Source organism: Heteronotia binoei, chromosome 3 (assembly GCF_032191835.1).
Source record: "Heteronotia binoei isolate CCM8104 ecotype False Entrance Well chromosome 3, APGP_CSIRO_Hbin_v1, whole genome shotgun sequence".
NCBI classification, from domain to species: Eukaryota; Metazoa; Chordata; class Lepidosauria; order Squamata; family Gekkonidae; genus Heteronotia; species Heteronotia binoei.
In genome coordinates, this window is record NC_083225.1 from 151,419,930 (window position 1) to 151,432,050 (window position 12,121).

Consider the following 12,121-nt stretch of genomic DNA (forward strand, 5'->3'; position numbering starts at 1 on the left):
GATTTTGTTAAAGACAATGATGGACGCAAGACTTAGCAGTGGTAATCTTGAAAGGCCAGACCTCTAGACAATAGCCAAACATCTAGCTCAGATATGATAGCAAAACACATATGGCTATGAAATATTTATGAAAAGCAAAATTAACAAATTAAATTTAAAGACACAATCCAGTCAACTTCAAGCTCTTTAACACCCCATGGATTTCAAAGGGAAAACTGTGTGTTTAATTCTCTCCCATTGCACTCAGTAGGAGTGACAGCCACCACATGCTCAGACACATGGGGAACATGCCATTTCTCTACACACAGCATATAAAGACAGAAGGATATAAAGTCAGAAGAATGAACTACAGACATTTCAAGCCAGTTAACAAGAATTTCTGTTTAGGAACCACTAAAGCCTCCAGTCAGGTGACTCTGGTAAGCCCACTGAACTCCTACAAAATACATCACAACTCGTTACTGAGGGAAACCACCAGGCTGCAACAAGCCTTCTGTTGAATGTCTGCCTCTGGCACTTGCCTGTGTATCTATTCCTTATATTGCCTCATTGTACTTGCTTTGTCTCTTCATCTAGCCTTATGCACCATTACTTTATTTTTTTTTTTTTTACTTTTTGGCTATGTAGTAGACTTCAGTATGGATCTGCATATGGACATTAGTTAATGAAATAATTTTTAAAAGCCATTATCATCAATATTATACTGCATTTTATTATAATAGTTATGACTCTAGATAGAGGAACATGTCTTATTCTTAACAAATAACATGGGCCAGTTTAAAAAAACCTGAAGAGGGTGAAATCTCTGAGATGTCATTGGGTGCTGTGGTGATTTCTTCTGATAGTTGTTAGCAGATGAGTCAGTGAGGGAGAGAGTGGTTCAATAGGTTATTTAAATGATGGGCTTCTGCCAACGAGAAGAGTTAGCTGATATTCCTGATGAAGAGGATTGTGGCGATACGTCAAGTCTGTTTACAGCATTTTGCTGTTGTCACAATTTCTGGGCTTTAGGAAAGGATTCTAGGTTCTATATGTTAGCAATGTGACATCCTTTCTCTGCCAATGGAGTACTTTCTCTTGAAGATTGTGTGTCCATTTTATGGGGTTTTTTTGTCATATGGTTTGCTTTTGTTAATTGCAGGCTGCAGTAGTAATATGTGCTTTGTGAAAGACAATGTACTTGTTAGTTGTTTATTTAAATAGTGTTTCCCGTCCTCACTTAGAGCCAGCTCTAGTAAAGTCTTTATATAGTATTTCCTCTGTGTGTATGTCTGAGCTACTATAATTATTTTTTTATTTTAATTTTTTTATTAAAAACATACATAGCACACAACAAACAAAACAAACAAAAGGAAATAAACATACAAATTTCGTATTCTAAACATAACATCTAATGGAGCAAAAGGACTAAACCTAAAACATATATATTATTTTATCAATTCAAAACCCAATTTCTTTGCCCATTCATACAACGGATTCCAGGTTTCCTTGCATTCCTCTACATTCCCTCCTCTCAACCTATTGGTTAACAAATCCATTTCAGCTGCTCCCAGCAGTTTCAACATGAATTCCTCCCTATTTGGTATTTGAGACAACTTCCAGTATTTGGCATACACTATTCTTGCTACTGTAACAATATGAAGCAGTAACTTTTTTGCTGCTTTGGACATCGACATTCTGCATACATTTAATAAATGTAGTTCCGGTACATGAGAAATTTGCATCTTTAATATCTTTTGAATCCAGAGAGAAATCTGCACCCAATATATTTTAGCCAGTTCGCATTTCCACCACATGTGGTATAATGTTCCTTTGACTTTACCACATTTCCAACATTTATCAGAAGCGTTTGGGAAAGCTCTAGAAAGCTTTTCGGGAGTATAATACCAACGGTATGCCATCTTGTATAAATTTTCTTTAAAGAGAGAGGATTTAGTGAATTTTAAATTTTCCCTCCATATTTTCTCCCATTCAGTTAATTCAATATTATAACCAAATTCCTGTATCCATTTAATCCAGCTCTCCTTCACACCTTCATCCTGCATTTTCAATCCAAATAACCAACAATAAATTTTAGAGATCAATTTTCGATCTGATCCCACTATGATAAGATCGAATTCATTTAAGTTTTTAGCGAAGCCTACCCCCTTATCCACGTTATACCTTGATTTAATTTGCATTTGAAGCCACCAATCTATTTTAAAATTTTCATCAATCTTCAAATCATTTTTAGTATCTAGTAAATATTCATAAGTCTGATTCTCTTCCCAACAAAAAAGGTTGGGTTGCACAGATGCTTCTATAGGGGAAATCCATTTGGGAGTGTATCTATATACTTTGTTTTTAACTTCCAACCATGTCTTAAACAGAGATTTCCTTACCTCATGTCTAAGAAAAATGCTTCCTTTTTTAGGTGTCTCATACCAAATATATGAGTGCCACCCCCTTGTCAGGTCAGCACCTTCCAAAATTAGAAGTCTTTTATTTTTTAACAACAGCCAGTCTTTAATCCAGGACAAGACACATGCTTTGTGGTAGGTCTGCCAGTCTGGTAAGGCAACCCTCCCCCCTTTCTTTACTGTCCTGGATGATTTTAAACTTAATCCTGGGTTTTCTATTTTGCCAGATAAACTTTGTCACTATTTTATTTAATTGCTGAAAAAAGGACTTGGGTATAATAATCGGTATCATTTGAAATAAAAATAAAATTCTTGGAAGCACATTCATTTTAACTGAGGCCACTCTCCCCCAACAAAGAGATTTGCAATTCATGCCACCTTTCCAAATCAAATTTGATTTCTCTTAATATTTTGTCATAATTATCCCTTACGAGAGTGTTCAGTTCCGTTGTTAAATTAATAACCAAGTATTTCATTTCCCCCCCCCCCAGCTAAATCCTGATTTATTTTCAAATTCCAATATTTGTTCTTCCATCATGTTTTTTGATAAGAATTTAGTTTTTTGGTAATTAACTTTAAATCCTGCTACTACTCTGTATTGTTTTAAATTTTCCTTCAGACTTTGAATAGAACCATTTGGATCTTCAAGAACAATTAAAATGTCATCAGCAAAGGCTAGGGTTTTATAAACTTCTTTCTTCACTTTAACTCCTTTAATCTCTGAGTCTTCTCTTATTTTTTTTAAAAAGGGTTATAAGGTTAATACGAAGAGGATAGGTGACAACGGGCATCCTTGCCTGGTTCCTTTTCCAATTGTTATAGAATTAGATAGTACACCATTTAAATTTTTTCTTGCTTTTTGACTTGTATATATTGATTTCACAAATCTTATATAATTTTCTCTGCAACCGATTGCTCTCAAGACTTTAAAAATGAAGCTCCAATTAACATTATCAAATGCTTTTTTTGCGTCAAGTGTAATTGCTGCAAACTGTTTTTCGGATGTTCCTTGTAGTATTCAATAATATTCATAATCATTCTTATATTTTGCTTCATTTCTCTTCCTGGTATAAAGCCCGTCTGGTCTTCATATATAATATCTGGGATAATTTTTTTAAAACCCATTTGTTAATATAGTCGCAAAAATTTTATAGTCTGCGTTTAACAACGAAATCGGTCTATAATTCTTTATCTCAGCTGGGTCTGTTCCTTATGAAGAAGTGAGATTAACGCCTCCTTTCACGACTCTGGTATCTTGGTGGTTTCATTTATCCCTTCTAGCACACTTTTATATGGTAATAGTAGGTTTTCGTCGAAATACTTATAGAATTCAATTGGGAGCCTGTCTAAACCTGGAGTTTGGGGTTTTTTTTGCTTTTTAATTGCCTCTATAATTTTTTGTATCGTTATTGAAGCTTCTAAAGTTTTCCGTTGCTGATTAGTTATCTGTTTCATCTTAGTTTGTTCCAAATATTCATCTTGTTTGGGTCCCATTGCTTGTTGTTCTTGATATAACTTCTGATAGAAATTTAGAATTATTTTTTCCATTTCAGCTTCCTGAGTTGTTATTATTTGATTTTCATCTTTCAGGGATCTAATAATTATTTTTTCTCTTTTCTCAATTTAAAAGCTAGCCACCTGCCAGTTTTGTTGGCATTTTCAAAATAGTTTTGTTTGGCCCACATTAGTTTCTTCTCTAGTTCTTCTGTTAATAATAAATTTATTTGGTGTTGCAAAGCTCTGATCTTCATTTTTATCTGCTCCGTGCTTTTCTTTTTTTAACATATTTTCTTGTTTATTTAAGCTTTCTAATAGTTCATTATATTTTTGTGTTTTTTGCTTCTTTCTTCGTACCGAATAGCTAATTGCTAAGCTTCTATAAAAGGCTTTAAAAGCGTCCCATATTATTTGTATGGGAGTATCTTTTTCCCAATTTTGTTCAAAAAACATTTTAATTTTTTCTTTAGCTTCCTCTACAAATTCTTGTTCTTTTAATATTTGGGTATTTAAAGTCCATCGAGATTTAACTACTAAATTTTGCAAGATTATTTGTGATCTGCGTAAGTTTTGGGGAGTATATCAGCTTGTTCCACTAATGTCGCAGAAGAAATGGACATCCAACACATGTCCAATCTTGACCATGAGTCATGCACATATGAGTAGTAAGTGTAATCCATTGTTTGGGGATTTTTCATTCTCCAAATATCAATCAGGTTCAACTCATCTGCCATTTTAGGAAAAGTTTTTGGTAGTGAGCCATGCAATTTTTAAACTTTCTTTTCCCCAACTTTTTTATCTTTTAGAACGTCATATACTGCATTAAAGTCTCCCAAGATACAATAGCTGGTGGATTCAAATTCATTTAGTTTCTTGTGGAGGGCTGCAAAAAATTTGTCTTGGTTATTATTAGGAGCATAGATGTTTCCTACAATCATTTTTCCCCATCCACCTCAATTTCCACCAGTACAATTCTTCCTGAATCTTCACTATATAGCAGCTTCAATTTTATTCGTTCTTTGACATATATGGCTATACCTCTTTTCCTCTTTGAGTCAGATGATAGAGACAACCTAATTTCTTGTTTTGTAAATATTTTTGATCTTCTTTCTTAATATGTGTTTCTTGTATACAAATTATATCAGATTGTGTTTTTCTAAGCTGAAAAAAGTCTTCTTCCTTTTATGTGGTTCATTTAAGCCATTGATGTTAACCAATGTAATCTTTAGACCCATTTTATTCATTGTTCAGCTCGAGGGTTACTATCCAATATCGCCTTTTTTTCTTTTAACACCTGCAGTCTTGTCCTAATTTTCTCATTATCCTTTTTCTTAATGTTACCATTTCGTGTTCTATTTGTATCCACCTCTTCCTCTCCTTCTTGTTCTTCTTCCAGATCTGACTCTTGAGTATCTGTATCTACATGTCTCCTCCAAAATTCTTCCACCCTCCCCAATGATGTTAGGTTAAACCTTTTATTCTGATACATAAAAAATACTCCCTCCGGGACCAGCCATCTGAATGAAATGGATTGGTCAATTAGCCAAGATGTAAATTTCCTGTAGCCATCTCTTCTTTGCCTTACGCTCCAGGGTATGTCTTTCAGGACCGTTATTTTGCTCCCTTTCCATGTTAAATCATTTTCCCTTGTCACTCTCAAAATTTTCTCACATATAGAGATTCTCAAAAATTTTACATGCACTTCTCTTGGGAGGTTTTCCTTTTTCGTGTATGCTGTTGCTACTCTCTTGATCCAATCAATTTCTTGTTCTATATTTTTAACAATTTGCTCTTCACCTATGGTCAAGATTTCCACTATTTTTTTTATATATGTCTTCACCTTTTTCTTCCAAAATATTTTAGAACCTCAATTTATACATCTCTATTTTTGCTACTCTGTCTTCCAAATCTAGTGTTTTGCTTTTAACTTCTCTCATGCTAATAGCCATTGCTTTCCCCTGATCTTCCAATACTTCCACTTTGGCTGATAGCTTATGAGTTTGTTGGATATTAGCCAGAACTTGCTTCTGAAATTCCTCCATTCTTTCATTTGTTTTTTTAATCTCTTCTTTAAGCTCTACCTGGATCCCTTCAAGGGCCTCTTGGTTTTGCTTAAAATCTGCTAACATTATGGCTTGTAGTTTCTCTACCACATCTTGATTCAATGCTGTTGGAGCAGACTTCCCCAAACCTGGGGGGTAGCCTGGGCAAGCCTTTTGGCTTTAGGATCCATTGTGGCCCAGCTAGTCAGATTATATCTTCCCTTCCCCTTTTAATTTCTCTCTTTTCTAGCCTTTCTCTCACAGCAACAAGTTATTTCATCAGAATCTATGTATCAGTATTAACACTTAATTACCTGCACTTATCACCTATATAATCACTATATTAATTAATTAAATATGACAACAAAATCAGCTACATAAATCAAGCAACAACATTAATTCATTAGTTCATTAATCCATTAGTTCATCATTTAATCCAGTACTTCACCAGCCAAACTGTTCCACTGTCACTTGTCTTCTTTAAGAGCTCAGTCTAATAGACTACCAGTCCCAGCATTCCTATCTTCTCTTCCTCTTTCTTTTTCCCAGCAGGCTTCAGCAGGCTCCACTCCTTCAACGACAGCCAGTCAAAACCTTCGCCATTTCCTCTATTAGTCTGCTCAGCTATTCAGCCCAAATGCCAACAACAGGAAAAACCAAAACAAACCAAAAACAAACTTTCCAACCAATCTTCAAGGGAGAAGCAGCCGCGACAGAAACCCACCGCTAAGAACCACTTCCTCCTCCTTTACCCTTCTGCGTCATCTTCCACCTCGTCTCCTCATTCCCCGTCCTACTCCGCCAGCTTCAGAGATCACTTCTTTAAGCTTCTGCTACCGGCTCTCCCTTTCTGTCCTCCACCACTCTCCCTCGACTCTTCACTTCCCCAATAACTTCCACTTCTTCTTCACTTCTAATCCAATTTACAATGTCTCTCATATAACCACTTTCAGACCTTTCCCCCTTCTTCTTTCCTCTTCTTTTTCCTTTCTCCTTCTGTCTCTCCTCCGCTGCTACTCCAACTCTTATACTCTCTCACTCCGACTTCCTCAGTCCCTCTGAACCATTCCTCTCTTTCCCTCCTTCCCTCCGTCTTTCCAAAGGTGCTTTTCAATCCCCCTAATCAAAAAAAGATAGGAACTGCTTCACCTCACCTTCCTTCAATTTAAACGCCTGCATTCCGCTTCACCGCCACTCAGCTCTCCATCTCCTTCTCCCTCATCCGCAACCGCTCTTCAGCCGCTCCATTCAAGGCACGCTCTTCTCCGTCTTCAATTGAGGTATTTCCTTTTTCTTCTTTCTTTTCAATCCAATACATTACAGTCCATCTATTTGGGCTTAAAAGTTTAAGAAAATCGCTATAGTCCAGATCGCTCCTTTTCTCCGGCGGCCCAGTTAGTGCCAAGAGGCATATACTAGCCTCGGCCCAGGGAAAAGCACGGGTTGATCGGAGAAGCCCCTGCCACTCCTTCCAACCTTCCACTAGCTCCCAACGCCTGCGGGATGTCCCCAGACACCTTCTTTAAGTGTGACCCCAAGATAGGGCTCACTCTGAGGCTAGAAATTCAGGGTGCTTGCCAAGAGCACTTGGATAGTCACTCTGCCTTACTACGCCATCTTGCCGGAAGCCTCTACTATAATTATTTTTAAATGCACACAAAGTGAGTTGCTTTGGGCTGAATGCAAGCCTCTGGGCCATCTCTGGTGTGCTACTTTTACCTTGATCTCTTGACTTGACAAATGCATTCCTGCACCTGCTGTGCAATGCAAGGATTGCCTATTAAATGGGGATGTGTTATCCTATTTGCCTGTAACTTAGTAGAGAGGACACCTTGGGTAAAGGATACAGTCTGTGAGAGAAACAAAAACCTACAATTTTCTCTGTGTTTTTCATTTCATTGCAAACAGAGGGACTTTCCCCTACCTGCCATCAGTTTGGCAGGGTGTTCAAATGGGAGAGGGGCACAATCCCTGAAACTTAAATCAAAATTTCATGGAACCCAATAACAACAAAAAGCTGGCAAGGTGTTTTCTACTGGAATCAATTGGAATAAATACAAGACAAAACTGGAAGGGGGTAATGACAAAAGTAATGGGAGAGATCTTGCAGAAAAGCTCAGGGACAGATTTTTCACATCTTCACTTTTCTGCAGCAGCTTGCTCTTGATCCTGGAAATCCTTTCAAAAGATTTGGAGTTACTGTTTTTGTTACTCTTGTTGATGATACATTTTTTGTATGCCATTGATAGAGGGAAATGAAACAATATATTAATTTGAGTGGGGAAAATTTGGAAAGAGGCAATAGAAACTGGTCCTTCTTAAAGATCCCTCAGTTCAATTCTCAGAAGGGAAAGATGAAATTGAAATGGGGACATTTGAATAAAACCAGATAGCTTTGGAAATTCAGTCTCATCCCAAGGTATTTTAATGGAATGGGGGGGGGGGGGACAGCATTAGGAAAGAAGCAAATTTGCTTTTAAGGGTTGACAGTTTAAATCTTCAAACTCTGATCCATGAACCACACTTTCTCCTGTAGTGCCAGTAAAACTGGGACTCCTCCTAATGCTACTGCAGAAATTTTTTACTTGGAAAAACCCCCAATTAATTTTGAACCTCATGGCTCTATTGTGAGAAACTCCCAATTGAAATCTATTAAAAATACTTATCACCATAATATACAAAGTATATTATTAATGGTGTTTATTCTAATAAATAATTAATTTTCAAATCCTAAAAAAATGTAAATTTACTTTTCTGCAACATAGCTTCTCCCATGCAACATATATATTTTTCTGTATCTAGCAAATATTTACAATATAAGCAACATTTTGTTCCTAATGTTGACTATTTTGTGTTCTGTACTTTTGACTTCCGGAATTGTCAGTATACTCTAAACTAGAGGGGTTTTTCTAGGAATCATATCAAGAAGCAGGCACAATCTTCAAACTGAGATAATGACATAGCACACATCTTGTTTCCCAGTTTACAAAGCCTAATGGACAGGACTTTTTTGTAGCAGGAACATATTTGCATATTGGGCCACACACCCCTGATGTAGCCAATCCTCCAAGAGCTTACAGGGCTCTTAGTACAGGGCCTACTGTAACTTCAGGAGGATTGGCTACATCAGGGATGTGTGGCCTAATATGCAAAGGAGTTCCTACTACAAAAAAGTCCCAGAAATGGATAATCTGACACCAGCAGTAACATGTAATTCAATGGAGCAGGTCAGAAGAAAACTATGATCTAAATTACTTAGGGCAGTATTAACTCATGTGCAGTGCTGAAACGTTCTTCATCTGATGGGATAATGAGCAGAAGAGCCATAAATAATTTGCATACTTCTATTTATTCAGTCATGGTATAATTAATATGCTGCAGATTAAAACCAGGATGTGGCTGGAGGACATGTTGTACTTCCTCTGTTATGCCATGTGCAGAATTTCCAGAATGAGACTAGAACTGGCAGTTCTTATAATGTTTTGGAGATAATCTCCAGCTAATTGAGATCCCAGTTTCCTCTTATTATGGTCCAGCAATGAAAATGTTTCCTCACAAATGCATGTACTGCCAAAGAGAGGAGACAGCTTAGAACATGTTGCCCCAAGTAAATATGTTGTAGTTTGTCCAGACCTTGGCAAAACTCCATCCGTAGTGTTTCTGTGTATGTTTATCTTCAACGAGTTGCAAGCCGTTAAGGTTTCATTTAACACCATCTGTATCAGTAGTTCCCTATCCTCAGGTGACATAGGGAAATTACAGATGGTTTTAAAAAAAATTAAATTAGAGAAAATGTCTGTCTTACTACGGTTTCTGAAAAGGAGTCATGACTTAGTCTTTGCATGCATTTCATTTCAAAATTCTAAGTGTACTGGAAATTGTAAAACACTCACTGTAAGCCATCTGGATTACTCAACAGCCAGCCTTAATAATGTTAAAGATTGTAGCCAAACTTCCATGCAGAGGTAAGAAGAAGAAGATTTTGGATTTATATCCTGTCCTATACTCTGAATCTCAGAGCGGTCACAATCTCCTCAACCTCCCCCCCCAAACAAACACCCTGTGAGGTAGGTGGGGCTGAGAGTGCTTTTACAGCAGCTGCCCTTTCAAGGACAGCTTCTATGAAAGCTATGGCTGACCCAAGGCCATCTCAGCAGGTGCAAGTGGAGGAGTGGAGAATCAAACCCGGTTCTCCTAGATAAGAATCCGTGTACTTAACCACTACACCAAGTGGCAACTAAACCCATTCTGTCAGACTCCAAATTATGCTAACCTCTTATGAATGCTAAGACCTGAAGAGCAGCCACTTGAAGATGGCTGCACTGCCATTATGGAAACTTTATGTTTTGTTGATGTCCTTCATTTTTTTAGGTCTCCTTGACTATGCCTATCAGTTCTTACTAGCTACTGTGAATGTCCACCAGTACTTTTGAGTTTTTGGATTATATAGCAGTGATAGACAAGTGATGAAAAGGGAAAACTGCTACACCTTCATAATCTAATTCATTTTAAGGGCAGATCATTCTTCCAAAGGCATTATCAACAATTACTAGAATAATGCAGAATAATGCAATGCCTCATATTGCAAAGATCAGAAACTAGACAGGAAGACAGGTTCAAGCCCCATACCTTTACATAGGGTTCTTGAGCATACCAATTGCTTGTGGGCAGCTGAAAGACTTTGACTTGTAAGATCTCTAGTATGTTGGAAATGGACTTTCTAAGACTTATAGCGACATCAAGAAGCTATTCTATACTCAGAAGATACCCTTCCTACATTCTGGATTGGATCTGGCTGGAGTAACAGCAGTTTCACTGGCAGAACGAAACTTTCATGGATGGATGAGTAGAGGGTGATTTTCACCAATTTCCCCTCTAACTGCAGACCCCCATTTTGCCAACAGTGTTCTTGAGGATCACTAGTCCCTCAGGAGCAGAGTTTTGTTGGGCTAAATGTGCCAAAGTAGGAATAGGGGTGTGTAAAGTCTCATTTTGTCCACTTCTCCGTGCTGGTGGTAGTTTGGATCCAGCTCTATGTTTCTAACATGTGCACCACAATGTAGTTGCTGAACTTCAGCATGAAGAACAAAGATCCTAGTTCAGAAACCTGGAAGCTGCCAATCTATATGTAGACCTTTGACCTTTGCCACATTTCAAAAAATTACTAGGTTCTTAAAATGCAAGGTGGGAAGTGGCTAGAGAAAGCCAAATACATGATCTGATTCAAATTTAGCTAACCAAAAACATCACCCCAGTATGAAATAAGTGCAGAAAACAAATTCCTCTCATTTGGAATCTCCCATATCTTAAATTTGCTAGCATGCGCTGGATTGTAAAACTTCATCAGGGTAAAACTTGTAAAACTTCTTCAGGACTGAAATGTTATGTGACAGCCACTGATGGTTTTATTGTTTTATATTTTACATCTGTTTTGGAGGTAATAGTTTTTATATTAATTTCTTAATTGCATAAATTCAGATATGAGAGAAGTTCAGCAGTCATTTTAAAAACACTATCTCCCCACCCCCAGGAAAAAAAAAAACATAGTTGTTGCCATTCCCTGGCTACTCTCATGTTGCTTGAAGAACTTCTGGTTAGAGCACATCTCATGGTTGCCTGCCACACTTCCATTGTTGACCTTGTTATGGGGTATTGCTAACTTCATATATGCCTCTTAAATCCATCCTTCTCTGTAATCACATCATCGTTGCGGAAGTCTTGCTGTTCCTGGTGGTTTTCTCTTTGATGCTTTATACAAGTTTCATTTTTTTTTAAAAATTGTTTGCATCAGTTGGTTTCTATTTCTGTTTCTATTAGGCTGATGGACATTATGTGATGGTTTTTATCTTTATCTAGTAGATGTTATTAACTGTAATAAAAACACTTCTATCATTGTTGGTATTAGTTTTCAATTATTTGATTCTTTTTGTAGTGGTTGCCTGCATTCAAGTGCCTTAGAGATCTACAGTGACAAAGAAATGGTTTAAATAAATAAATGATGGTGACGTGGGCTGAGATTGCACACATAATCTGAGGGAGTGTGGAAGCTGGTTTGGAATGTTGCCAACCATGATTTTAAACCTAGTATATTCTCGTATATAATATATTCTAAGAGGTTTTGGATTCAGGATAGTCACAGTACTGGTCTGCTTAAAATCATACACTTAAGTGTTTTGAGCTAAA